Genomic DNA, 14,544 nt, shown 5'->3' with positions numbered 1-14,544 from the left:
TGAGTGGTCTGATCTGATATAAAAATTGTTGAACTTTGATCAGTGGTCTTATCTGATCTAAAAATTATTGAACTTTGATCAGTGATACGATCTAATCTGAAAATTGTTGAACATCGACCAGTGGTCTTATCTGATCAAATTGTTGGTTTTCAATCAGTGGGCATATCTGATTTGAAAATTTGTTGAACTTCAATCGGATGCCTTATTTGATCTGAAAATTGTTTACCTTTGATCAGTAGTCTTAACTAATACGAAAATTGTTGAACTTCGACTAGTGGTCTTATCAAATCCTAAAATTGTTGAACTTCGACTAGTGGTCTTATTTGATGAAATTGTTGAACTTTGATCAATGGTCTGATATGTTCTGAAAATTGTTGAACTTCGATCAGTGGTCTTATCTGATCAAATTGTTGAGCTTCGATCAGTGGGAACTTCGATCGGTGGCCTTATCTGATCTGAAAATTGTTGAACTTTGATCAGTGGTCTTAATTGATCTGAAAATTGTTTAACTTCGATCAGTTGTCATATCTGATCGAAAATTTGTCGAACTTCGATCGGTGGTCTTATTTGATCAAATCGTTGAACTTCGATCAAGGGGCTTATTTGATTTGAAAATTTGTTGAACTTCGATCGGTGGCCTTATCCGATCTGAAAATTGTTGAACTTTAATCAGTGGTCCTAACTGATCTAAAAATTGTTGAACTTCGATCAATTTTCCTATCTGATTGAGAAATTGTTGAACTTCAATCAGTGGTATGATGTGAAAATTGTTGAACTTTGATCAATGGTTTGATCTGATATAAAAATTGTTGAACTTTGATCAGTGGTCTTATCTGATCTAAAAATTATTGAACTTTGATCAGTGATACGATCTAATCTGAAAATTGTTGAACATCGACCAGTGGTCTTATCTGATCAAATTGTTGGTTTTCAATCAGTGGGCATATCTGATTTGAAAATTTGTTGAACTTCAATCGGTGGCCTTATTTGATCTGAAAATTGTTGACCTTTGATCAGTAGTCTTCACTAATACGAAAATTGTTGAACTTCGACTAGTGGTCTTATCAAATCCTAAAATTGTTGAACTTCGATCAGCGGACTTGGCTGATCTAAAAATTATTGAACTTCAATCAGTGGTCTAACATCATCTGAAAATTGTTGAACTTTGTTCAGTGGTTCGATCAGAGGTCTTATTTGATGAAATTGTTGAACTTTGATCAATGGTCTGATATGTTCTGAAAATTGTTGAACTTCGATCAGTGGTCTTATCTGATCAAATTGTTGAGCTTCGATCAGTGGGAACTTCGATCGGTGGCCTTATCTGATCTGAAAATTGTTGAACTTTGATCAGTGGTCTTAATTGATCTGAAAATTGTTTAACTTCGATCAGTTGTCATATCTGATCGAAAATTTGTCGAACTTCGATCGGTGGTCTTATTTGATCAAATCGTTGAACTTCGATCAAGGGGCATATTTGATTTGAAAATTTGTTGAACTTCGATCGGTGGCCTTATCTAATCTGAAAATTGTTGAACTTTAATCAGTGGTCCTAACTGATCTAAAAATTGTTGAACTTCGATCAATTTTCCTATCTGATTGAGAAATTGTTGAACTTCAATCAGTGGTATGATGTGAAAATTGTTGAACTTTGATCAATGGTTTGATCTGATATAAAAATTGTTGAACTTTGATCAGTGGTCTTATCTGATCTAAAAATTATTGAACTTTGATCAGTGATACGATCTAATCTGAAAATTGTTGAACATCGATCAGTGGTCTTATCTGATCAAATTGTTGGTTTTCAATCAGTGGGCATATCTGATTTGAAAATTTGTTGAACTTCAATCGGTGGCCTTGGTCTTATCTGATCAAATTGTTGGTTTTCAATCAGTGGGCATATCTGATTTGAAAATTTGTTGAACTTCAATCGGTGGCCTTATTTGATCTGAAAATTGTTGACCTTTGATCAGTAGTCTTCACTAATACGAAAATTGTTGAACTTCGACTAGTGGTCTTATCGAATCCTAAAATTGTTGAACTTCGATCAGCGGTCTTGTCTGATCTAAAAATTATTGAACTTCAATCAGTGGTCTAACATGATCTGAAAATTGTTGAACTTTGTTCAGTGGTTCGATCAGTGGTCTTATTTGATGAAATTGTTGAACTTTGATCAATGGTCTGATATGTTCTGAAAATTGTTGAACTTCGATCAGTGGTCTTATCTGATCAAATTGTTGAGCTTCGATCAGTGGGAACTTCGATCGGTGGCCTTATCTGATCTGAAAATTGTTGAACTTTGATCAGTGGTCTTAATTGATCTGAAAATTGTTTAACTTCGATCAGTTGTCATATCTGATCGAAAATTTGTCGAACTTCGATCGGTGGTCTTATTTGATCAAATCGTTGAACTTCGATCAAGGGGCTTATTTGATTTGAAAATTTGTTGAACTTCGATCGGTGGCCTTATCCGATCTGAAAATTGTTGAACTTTAATCAGTGGTCTTAACTGATCTAAAAATTGTTGAACTTCGATCAATTTTCCTATCTGATTGAGAAATTGTTGAACTTCAATCAGTGGTATGATGTGAAAATTGTTGAACTTTGATCAGTGGTTTGATCTGATATAAAAATTGTTGAACTTTGACCAGTGGTCTTATCTGATCTAAAAATTATTGAACTTTGATCAGTGATACGATCTAATCTGAAAATTGTTGAATATCGATCAGTGGTCTTATCTTATCAAATTGTTGGTTTTCAATCAGTGGGCATATCTGATTTGAAAATTTGTTGAACTTCAATCGGTGGCCTTATTTGATTTGAAAATTGTTGACCTTTGATCAGTAGTCTTAACTAATACGAAAATTGTTGAACTTCGACTAGTGGTCTTATCAAATCCTAAAATTGTTGAACTTCGATCAGCGGTCTTGGCTGATCTAAAAATTATTGAACTTCAATCAGTGGTCTAACATCATCTGAAAATTGTTGAACTTTGTTCAGTGGTTTGATCAGTGGTCTTATTTGATGAAATTGTTGAACTTTGATCAATGGTCTGATATGTTCTGAAAATTGTTGAACTTCGATCAGTGGTCTTATCTGATCAAATTGTTGAGCTTCGATCAGTGGGAACTTCGATCGGTGGCCTTATCTGATCTGAAAATTGTTGAACTTTGATCAGTGGTCTTAATTGATCTGAAAATTGTTTAACTTCGATCAGTTGTCATATCTGATCGAAAATTTGTCGAACTTCGATCGGTGGTCTTATTTGATCAAATCGTTGAACTTCGATCAAGGGGCTTATTTGATTTGAAAATTTGTTGAACTTCGATCGGTGGCCTTATCCGATCTGAAAATTGTTGAACTTTAAGCAGTGGTCCTAACTGATCTAAAAATTGTTGAACTTCGATCAATTTTCCTATCTGATTGAGAAATTGTTGAACTTCAATCAGTGGTATGATGTGAAAATTGTTGAACTTTGATCAATGGTTTGATCTGATATAAAAATTGTTGAACTTTGATCAGTGGTCTTATCTGATCTAAAAATTATTGAACTTTGATCAGTGGTCTTATCTGATCTAAAAATTATTGAACTTCGATCAGTGGTCCTATCTGATCAAATTGTTGAGCTTCGATCAGTGGGAACTTCGATCGGTGGCCTTATCTGATCTGAAAATTGTTGAACTTTGATCAGTGGTCTTAATTGATCTGAAAATTGTTTAACTTCGATCAGTTGTCATATCTGATCTAAAAATTGTTCATCTTCGATTGGTGGTCTGATCTGTTCTAAAAATTGTTGAACTTTGTTCAGTGGTTCGATCAGTGGTCGTATTTGATCAAATTGTTGAACTTTGATCAATGGTCTGATATGTTCTGAAAATTGTTGAACTTTGATCAGTGGTCTTATCTGATCAAATTGTGATCAGTGGGAACTTCGATCGGTGGCCTTATCTGATCTGAAAATTGTTGAACTTTGATCAGTGGTCTTAATTGATCTGAAAATTGTTTAACTTCGATCAGTTGTCATATCTGATCTGAAAAATTGTTCATCTTCGATCAGTTGTCATATCTGATCGAAAAATTGTTGAACTTTGATCGGTGGTCTTATTTGATCAAATTGTTGAACTTCGATCAAGGGGCTTATATGATTTGAAAATTTGTTGAACTTCTATCGGTGGCCTTATCCGATCTGAAAATTGTTGAACTTTAATCAGTGGTCTTAACTGATCTAAAAATTGTTGAACTTCGATCAATTTTCCTATCTGATTGAAAAATTGTTGAACTTCAATCAGTGGTATGATCTGAAAATTGTTGAACTTTGATTAGTGATCTGATCTGATCTAAAAATTATTGAACTTTGATCAGTGGTCTTATCTGATCTAAAAATTATTGATCTTTGATCAGTGATACGATCTAATCGGAAAATTGTTGAACATCGATCAGTGGTCTTATCTGATCAAATTGTTGGTTTTCAATCAGTGGGCATATCTGATTTGAAAATTTGTTGAACTTCAATCGGTGGCCTTATTTGATCTGAAAATTGTTGACCTTTGATCAGTAGTCTTAACTAATACGAAAATTGTTGAACTTCGACTAGTGGTCTTATCGAATCCTAAAATTGTTGAACTTCGATCAGCGGTCTTGTCTGATCTAAAAATTATTGAACTTCAATCAGTGGTCTAACATGATCTGAAAATTGTTGAACTTTGTTCAGTGGTTCGATCAGTGGTCTAACATGATCTAAAAATTTTTCAACTTCAATCAGTGGTCTAACATGATCTGAAAATTGTTGAACTTTGTTCAGTGGTTCGATCAGTCGTCTTATTTGATCAAATTGTTGAACTTTGATCAATGGTCTGATATGTTCTGAAAATTGTTAAACTTCGATCAGTGGTCTTATCTGATCAAATTGTTGAGCTTCGATCAGTGGTATGATCTGATCTAAAAATTATTGAACTTTGATCAGTGGTCTTATCTGATCTAAAAATTATTGAACTTCGATCAGTGGTCTTATCTGATCAAATTGTTGAGCTTCGATCAGTGGGAACTTCGATCGGTGGCCTTATCTGATCTGAAAATTGTTGAACTTTGATCAGTGGTCTTAATTGATCTGAAAATTGTTTAACTTCGATCAGTTGTCATATCTGATCTAAAAATTGTTCATCTTCGATTGGTGGTCTGATCTGTTCTAAAAATTGTTGAACTTTGTTCAGTGGTTCGATCAGTGGTCGTATTTGATCAAATTGTTGAACTTTGATCAATGGTCTGATATGTTCTGAAAATTGTTGAACTTTGATCAGTGGTCTTATCTGATCAAATTGTGATCAGTGGGAACTTCGATCGGTGGCCTTATCTGATCTGAAAATTGTTGAACTTTGATCAGTGGTCTTAATTGATCTGAAAATTGTTTAACTTCGATCAGTTGTCATATCTGATCTGAAAAATTGTTCATCTTCGATCAGTTGTCATATCTGATCGAAAAATTGTTGAACTTTGATCGGTGGTCTGATATGTTCTGAAAATTGTTGAACTTCGATCAGTGGTCTTATCTGATCAAATTGTTGAGCTTCGATCAGTGGGAACTTCGATCGGTGGCCTTATCTGATCTGAAAATTGTTGAACTTTGATCAGTGGTCTTAATTGATCTGAAAATTGTTTAACTTCGATCAGTTGTCATATCTGATCGAAAATTTGTCGAACTTCGATCGGTGGTCTTATTTGATCAAATCGTTGAACTTCGATCACGGGGCTTATTTGATTTGAAAATTTGTTGAACTTCGATCGGTGGCCTTATCCGATCTGAAAATTGTTGAACTTTAATCAGTGGTCTTAACTGATCTAAAAATTGTTGAACTTCGATCAATTTTCCTATCTGATTGAGAAATTGTTGAACTTCAATCAGTGGTATGATGTGAAAATTGTTGAACTTTGATCAGTGGTTTGATCTGATATAAAAATTGTTGAACTTTGATCAGTGGTCTTATCTGATCTAAAAATTATTGAACTTTGATCAGTGATACGATCTAATCTGAAAATTGTTGAATATCGATCAGTGGTCTTATCTTATCAAATTGTTGGTTTTCAATCAGTGGGCATATCTGATTTGAAAATTTGTTGAACTTCAATCGGTGGCCTTATTTGATTTGAAAATTGTTGACCTTTGATCAGTAGTCTTAACTAATACGAAAATTGTTGAACTTCGACTAGTGGTCTTATCAAATCATAAAATTGTTGAACTTCGATCAGCGGTCTTGGCTGATCTAAAAATTATTGAACTTCAATCAGTGGTCTAACATCATCTGAAAATTGTTGAACTTTGTTCAGTGGTTTGATCAGTGGTCTTATTTGATGAAATTGTTGAACTTTGATCAATGGTCTGATATGTTCTGAAAATTGTTGAACTTCGATCAGTGGTCTTATCTGATCAAATTGTTGAGCTTCGATCAGTGGGAACTTCGATCGGTGGCCTTATCTGATCTGAAAATTGTTGAACTTTGATCAGTGGTCTTAATTGATCTGAAAATTGTTTAACTTCGATCAGTTGTCATATCTGATCGAAAATTTGTCGAACTTCGATCGGTGGTCTTATTTGATCAAATCGTTGAACTTCGATCAAGGGGCTTATTTGATTTGAAAATTTGTTGAACTTCGATCGGTGGCCTTATCCGATCTGAAAATTGTTGAACTTTAATCAGTGGTCTTAACTGATCTAAAAATTGTTGAACTTTGATCAATTTTCCTATCTGATTGAGAAATTGTTGAACTTCAATCAGTGGTATGATGTGAAAATTGTTGAACTTTGATCAATGGTTTGATCTGATATAAAAATTGTTGAACTTTGATCAGTGGTCTTATCTGATCTAAAAATTATGGAACTTTGATCAGTGGTCTTATCTGATCTAAAAATTATTGAACTTCGATCAGTGGTCTTATCTGATCAAATTGTTGAGCTTCGATCAGTGGGAACTTCGATCGGTGGCCTTATCTGATCTGAAAATTGTTGAACTTTGATCAGTGGTCTTAATTGATCTGAAAATTGTTTAACTTCGATCAGTTGTCATATCTGATCTAAAAATTGTTCATCTTCGATTGGTGGTCTGATCTGTTCTAAAAATTGTTGAACTTTGTTCAGTGGTTCGATCAGTGGTCGTATTTGATCAAATTGTTGAACTTTGATCAATGGTCTGATATGTTCTGAAAATTGTTGAACTTTGATCAGTGGTCTTATCTGATCAAATTGTGATCAGTGGGAACTTCGATCGGTGGCCTTATCTGATCTGAAAATTGTTGAACTTTGATCAGTGGTCTTAATTGATCTGAAAATTGTTTAACTTCGATCAGTTGTCATATCTGATCTGAAAAATTGTTCATCTTCGATCAGTTGTCATATCTGATCGAAAAATTGTTGAACTTTGATCGGTGGTCTTATTTGATCAAATTGTTGAACTTCGATCAAGGGGCTTATATGATTTGAAAATTTGTTGAACTTCTATCGGTGGCCTTATCCGATCTGAAAATTGTTGAACTTTAAGCAGTGGTCTTAACTGATCTAAAAATTGTTGAACTTCGATCAATTTTCCTATCTGATTGAGAAATTGTTGAACTTCAATCAGTGGTATGATGTGAAAATTGTTGAACTTTGATCAATGGTTTGATCTGATATAAAAATTGCTGAACTTTGATCAGTGGTCTTATCTGATCTAAAAATTATTGAACTTTGATCAGTGGTCTTATCTGATCTAAAAATTATTGAACTTCGATCAGTGGTCTTATCTGATCAAATTGTTGAGCTTCGATCAGTGGGAACTTCGATCGGTGGCCTTATCTGATCTGAAAATTGTTGAACTTTGATCAGTGGTCTTAATTGATCTGAAAATTGTTTAACTTCGATCAGTTGTCATATCTGATCTAAAAATTGTTCATCTTCGATTGGTGGTCTGATCTGTTCTAAAAATTGTTGAACTTTGTTCAGTGGTTCGATCAGTGGTCGTATTTGATCAAATTGTTGAACTTTGATCAATGGTTTGATATGTTCTGAAAATTGTTGAACTTTGATCAGTGGTCTTATCTGATCAAATTGTGATCAGTGGGAACTTCGATCGGTGGCCTTATCTGATCTGAAAATTGTTGAACTTTGATCAGTGGTCTTAATTGATCTGAAAATTGTTTAACTTCGATCAGTTGTCATATCTGATCTGAAAAATTGTTCATCTTCGATCAGTTGTCATATCTGATCGAAAAATTGTTGAACTTTGATCGGTGGTCTTATTTGATAAAATTGTTGAACTTCGATCAAGGGGCTTATATGATTTGAAAATTTGTTGAACTTCTATCGGTGGCCTTATCCGATCTGAAAATTGTTGAACTTTAATCAGTGGTCTTAACTGATCTAAAAATTGTTGAACTTCGATCAATTTTCCTATCTGATTGAAAAATTGTTGAACTTCAATCAGTGGTATGATCTGAAAATTGTTGAACTTTGATTAGTGATCTGATCTGATCTAAAAATTATTGAACTTTGATTAGTGGTCTTATCTGATCTAAAAATTATTGATCTTTGATCAGTGATACGATCTAATCGGAAAATTGTTGAACATCGATCAGTGGTCTTATCTGATCAAATTGTTGGTTTTCAATCAGTGGGCATATCTGATTTGAAAATTTGTTGAACTTCAATCGGTGGCCTTATTTGATCTGAAAATTGTTGACCTTTGATCAGTAGTCTTAACTAATACGAAAATTGTTGAACTTCGACTAGTGGTCTTATCGAATCCTAAAATTGTTGAACTTCGATCAGCGGTCTTGTCTGATCTAAAAATTATTGAACTTCAATCAGTGGTCTAACATCATCTGAAAATTGTTGAACTTTGTTCAGTGGTTCGATCAGTGGTCTTATTTGATGACATTGTTGAACTTTGATCAATGGTCTGATATGTTCTGAAAATTGTTGAACTTCGATCAGTGGTCTTATCTGATCAAATTGTTGAGCTTCGATCAGTGGGAACTTCGATCGATGGCCTTATCTGATCTGAAAATTGTTGAACTTTGATCAGTGGTCTTAATTGATCTGAAAATTGTTTAACTTCGATCAGTTGTCATATCTGATCGAAAAATTGTTGAACTTTGATCGGTGGTCTTAATTGATCTGAAAATTGTTTAACTTCGATCAGTTGTCATATCTGATCGAAAAATTGTTGAACTTCGATCGGTGGCCTTATCCGATCTGAAAATTGTTGAACTTTAATCAGTGGTCTTAACTGATCTAAAAATTGTTGAACTTCGATCAATTTTCCTATCTGATTGAAAAATTGTTGAACTTCAATCAGTGGTATGATGTGAAAATTGTTGAACTTTGATCAGTGGTTTGATCTGATATAAAAATTGTTGAACTTTGATCAGTGGTCTTATCTGATCTAAAAATTATTGAACTTTGATCAGTGATACGATCTAATCTGAAAATTGTTGAGCTTCCATCACTAGGCATATCTGATTTGAAAATTTGTTGAACTTCAATCAGTGGTCTTATTTGATCTGAAAATTGTTGAATATTGATCAGTGGTCTTAACAGATCTGAAAATTGTTGAACTTCGATCAGTTGTCAAATATGATCGCAAAAATGTTGAACTTCGATCAGTTGCAATATTTGATCTAAAAATTGTTCAACTTCAATCAGTGGTCCAACCTGATCTGAAAATTGTTGAACTTTGGTCAGTGGTCTGATCTGAACTAAAAATTATTGAACCTCGAACAATGGTCTTATCTGATCAAATTGTTGGACTTTGATCAGTGGTATGATCTGTTCTGAAAATTGTTGAACTTCGATCAGAGGTCTTATCTGATCAAATTGCTAAACTTTGATCAATGGTCCGATTTGTTCTAAAAATTGTTGAACTTCAATCAGTGGTCTTATCTGATCAAATTGTTGAGCTTCGATCAGGGGTCTAGTCTGACTTGAAAATTTGTTAAACTTCGATCAATTTTCATATCTGATTGAAAAATTGTTGAACTTCAATTTGTGGTCTTCTAACATGATTTGAAAATTGTTGAACTTTCATCAGTGGTCTGATCTGATCTAAAAATTGTTGAACTTTGATCAGTGGTCTTATCTGATCTAAAAATTATTGAACTTTGATCAGTCGTATGATCTAATCTGAAAATTGTTGAACATCGATCAGTGGTCTTATCTGATCAAATTTTTGAATTTCAATCAGTGGCATATCTGATTTGAAAATTTGTTGAACTTCAATTGGTGGCCTTATTTGATCTGAAAATTGTTGACCTTTGATCAGTAGTCTTAACTAATACGAAAATTGTTGAACTTCGACTAGTGGTCTTATCGAATCCTAAAATTATTGAACTTCGATCAGCGGTCTTGTCTGATCTAAAAATTATTGAACTTCAATCAGTGGTATAACATGATCTGAAAATTGTTCAACTTTGTTCAGTGGTTCGATCAGTGGTCTTATTTGATCAAATTGTTGAACTTTGATCAATGGTCTGATATGTTCTGAAAATTGTTGAACTTCGATCAGTGGTCTTATCTGATCAAATTGTTGAGCTTCGATCAGTGGGAACTTCGATCGGTGGCCTTATCTGATCTGAAAATTGTTGAACTTTGATCAGTGGTCTTAATTGATCTGAAAATTGTTTAACTTCGATCAGTTGTCATATCTGATCTGAAAAATTGTTTAACTTCGATCAGTTGTCATATCTGATCGAAAAATTGTTGAACTTTGATCGGTGGTCTTATTTGATCAAATTGTTGAACTTCGATCAAGAGGCTTATATGATTTGAAAATTTGTTGAACTTCGATCGGTGGCCTTATCCGATCTGAAAATTGTTGAACTTTAATCAGTCGTCTTAACTGATATAAAAATTGTTGAACTTCGATCAATTTTCCTATCTGATTGAAAAATTGTTGAACTTCAATCAGTGGTATGATCTGAAAATTGTTGAACTTTGATCAGTGGTCTGATCTGATCTAAAAATTGTTGAACTTTGATCAGTGGTCTTATCTGATCTAAAAATTATTGAACTTTGATCAGTGGTATGATCTAATCGAAAAATTGTTGAACATCGATCAGTGGTCTTATCTGATCAAATTGTTGGTTTTCAATCAGTGGGCATATCTGATTTGAAAATTTGTTGAACTTCAATCGGTGGCATTATTTGATCTGAAAATTGTTGGCCTTTGATCAGTAGTCTTAACTAATACGAAAATTGTTGAACTTCGACTAGTGGTCTTATCGAATCCTAAAATTGTTGTACTTCGATCAGCGGTCTTGTCTGATCTAAAAATTATTGAACTTCAATCAGTGGTCTAACATGATCTGAAAATTGTTGAACTTTGTTCAGTGGTTCGATCAGTGGTCTTATTTGATCAAATTGTTGAACTTTGATCAATGGTCTGATATGTTCTGAAAATTGTTGAACTTCGATCAGTGGTCTTATCTGATCAAATTGTTGAGCTTCGATCAGTGGGAACTTCGATCGGTGGCCTTAACTGATCTGAAAATTGTTGAACTTTGATCTGTGGTCTTAATTGATCTGAAAATTGTTTAACTTCGATCAGTTGTCATATCTGATCGAAAAATTGTTCATCTTCGATTGGTGGTCTGATCTGTTCTAAAAATTGTTGAACTTTGATCGGCGGTCTTATTTGATCAAATTGTTCAACCTCGATCAAGGGGCTTATTTGATTTGAAAATTTGTTGAACTTCTATCGGTGGCCTTATCCGATCTCAAAATTGTTGAACTTTAATCAGTGATCTTAACTGATCTAAAAATTGTTGAACTTCGATCAATTTTCCTATCTGATTGAAAAATTGTTAAACTTCAATCAGTGGTATGATGCGAAAATTGTTGAACTTTGATCAGTGGTTTGATCTGATATAAAAATTGTTGAACTTTGATCAGTGGTCTTATCTGATCTAAAAATTATTGAACTTTGATCAGTGATACGATCTAATCTGAAAATTGTTGAACATCGATCAGTGGTCTTATCTGATCAAATTGTTGGTTTTCAATCAGTGGGCATATCTGATTTGAAAATTTGTTGAACTTCAATCGGTGGCATTATTTGATCTGAAAATTGTTGGCCTTTGATCAGTAGTCTTAACTAATACGAAAATTGTTGAACTTCGACTAGTGGTCTTATCGAATCCTAAAATTGTTGAACTTCGATCAGCGGTCTTGTCTGATCAAAAAATTATTGAACTTCAATCAGTGGTCTAACATGATCTGAAAATTGTTGAACTTTGTTCAGTGGTTCGATCAGTGGTCTTATTTGATCAAATTGTTGAACTTTGATCAATGGTCTGATATGTTCTGAAAATTGTTGAACTTCGATCAGTGGTCTTATCTGATCAAATTGTTGAGCTTCGATCAGTGGGAACGTCGATCGGTGGCCTTAACTGATCTGAAAATTGTTTAACTTCGATCAGTTGTCATATCTGATCGAAAAATTGTTCATCTTCGATTGGTGGTCTGATCTGTTCTAAAAATTGTTGAACTTTGATCGGCGGTCTTATTTGATCAAATTGTTCAACCACGATCAAGGGGCTTATTTGATTTGAAAATTTGTTGAACTTCTATCGGTGGCCTTATCCGATCTCAAAATTGTTGAACTTTAATCAGTGATCTTAACTGATCTAAAAATTGTTGAACTTCGATCAATTTTCCTATCTGATTGAAAAATTGTTGAACTTCAATCAGTGGTATGATGCGAAAATTGTTGAACTTTGATCAGTGGTTTGATCTGATATAAAAATTGTTAAACTTTGATCAGTGGTCTTATCTGATCTAAAAATTATTGAACTTTGATCAGTGATATGATCTAATCTGAAAATTGTTGAACATCGATCAGTGGTCTTATCTGATCAAATTGTTGGTTTTCAATCAGTGGGCATATCTGATTTGAAAATTTGTTGAACTTCAATCGGTGGCCTTATTTGATCTGAAAATTGTTGTCCTTTGATCAGTATTCTTAACTAATACGAAAATTGTTGAACTTCGACTAGTGGTCTTATCGAATCCTAAAATTGTTGAAGTTCGATCAGCGGTCTTGTCTGATCTAAAAATTATTGAACTTCAATCAGTGGTCTAACATGATCTGAAAATTGTTGAACTTTGTTCAGTGGTTCGATCAGTGGTCTAACATGATCTAAAAATTTTTCAACTTCAATCAGTGGTCTAACATGATCTGAAAATTGTTGAACTTTGTTCAGTGGTTCGATCAGTCGTCTTATTTGATCAAATTGTTGAACTTTGATCAATGGTCTGATATGTTCTGAAAATTGTTAAACTTCGATCAGTGGTCTTATCTGATCAAATTGTTGAGCTTCGATCAGTGGGAACTTCGATCGGTGGCCTTATCTGATCTGAAAATTGTTGAACTTTGATCAGTGGTCTTAATTGATCTGAAAATTGTTCAACTTCGATCAGTTGTCATATCTGATCGAAAAATTGTTCATCTTCGATTGGAGGTCTGATCTGTTCTAAAAATTGTTGAACTTTGATCGGTGGTCTTATTTGATCAAATTGTTCAACCTTGATCAAGGGGCTTATTTGATTTGAAAATTTGTTGAACTTCTATCGGTGGCCTTATCCGATCTCAAAATTGTTGAACTTTAATCAGTGGTCTTAACTGATCTAAAAATTGATGAACTTCGATCAATTTTCCTATCTGATTGAAAAATTGTTGAACTTCAATCTGTGGTATGATCTGAAAATTGTTGAACTTTGATCAGTGGTCTGATCTGATATAAAAATTGTTGAACTTTGATCAGTGGTCTTATCTGATCTAAAAATTATTGAACTTTGATCAGTGGTATGATCTAATCGGAAAATTGTTGAACATCGATCAGTGGTCTTATCTGATCAAATTGTTGGTTTTCAATCAGTGGGCATATCTGATTTGAAAATTTGTTGAACTTCAATCGGTGGCATTATTTGATCTGAAAATTGTTGGCCTTTGATCAGTAGTCTTAACTAATACGAAAATTGTTGAACTTCGACTAGTGGTCTTATCGAATCCTAAAATTGTTGTACTTCGATCAGCGGTCTTGTCTGATCTAAAAATTATTGAACTTCAATCAGTGGTCTAACATGATCTGAAAATTGTTGAACTTTGTTCAGTGGTTCGATCAGTGGTCTTATTTGATCAAATTGTTGAACTTTGATCAATGGTCTGATATGTTCTGAAAATTGTTGAACTTCGATCAGTGGTCTTATCTGATCAAATTGTTGAGCTTCGATCAGTGGGAACTTCGATCGGTGGCCTTAACTGATCTGAAAATTGTTGAACTTTGATCTGTGGTCTTAATTGATCTGAAAATTGTTTAACTTCGATCAGTTGTCATATCTGATCGAAAAATTGTTCATCTTCGATTGGTGGTCTGATCTGTTCTAAAAATTGTTGAACTTTGATCGGCGGTCTTATTTGATCAAATTGTTCAACCTCGATCAAGGGGCTTATTTGATTTGAAAATTTGTTGAACTTCTATCGGTGGCCTTATCCGATCTCAAAATTGTTGAACTTTAATCAGTGA

At 33.8% G+C, this 14,544-nt stretch overlaps 1 long non-coding RNA gene across 27 annotated transcripts in view; it reads right to left on the bottom strand.

The window, feature by feature from the left end:
- The window catches only part of LOC116248574 (uncharacterized), a 67,402-nt gene that overhangs the window by 34,217 nt on the left and 18,641 nt on the right, over positions 1-14,544 (bottom strand). The window lies entirely within an intron of this gene.

This window comes from Nymphaea colorata, chromosome 2, assembly GCF_008831285.2.
Source record: "Nymphaea colorata isolate Beijing-Zhang1983 chromosome 2, ASM883128v2, whole genome shotgun sequence".
Taxonomy (NCBI): domain Eukaryota; kingdom Viridiplantae; phylum Streptophyta; class Magnoliopsida; order Nymphaeales; family Nymphaeaceae; genus Nymphaea; species Nymphaea colorata.
The sequence above is the reverse complement of the archived record's forward strand: the minus strand, read 5'-3'. Positions and strand labels throughout refer to the sequence as shown.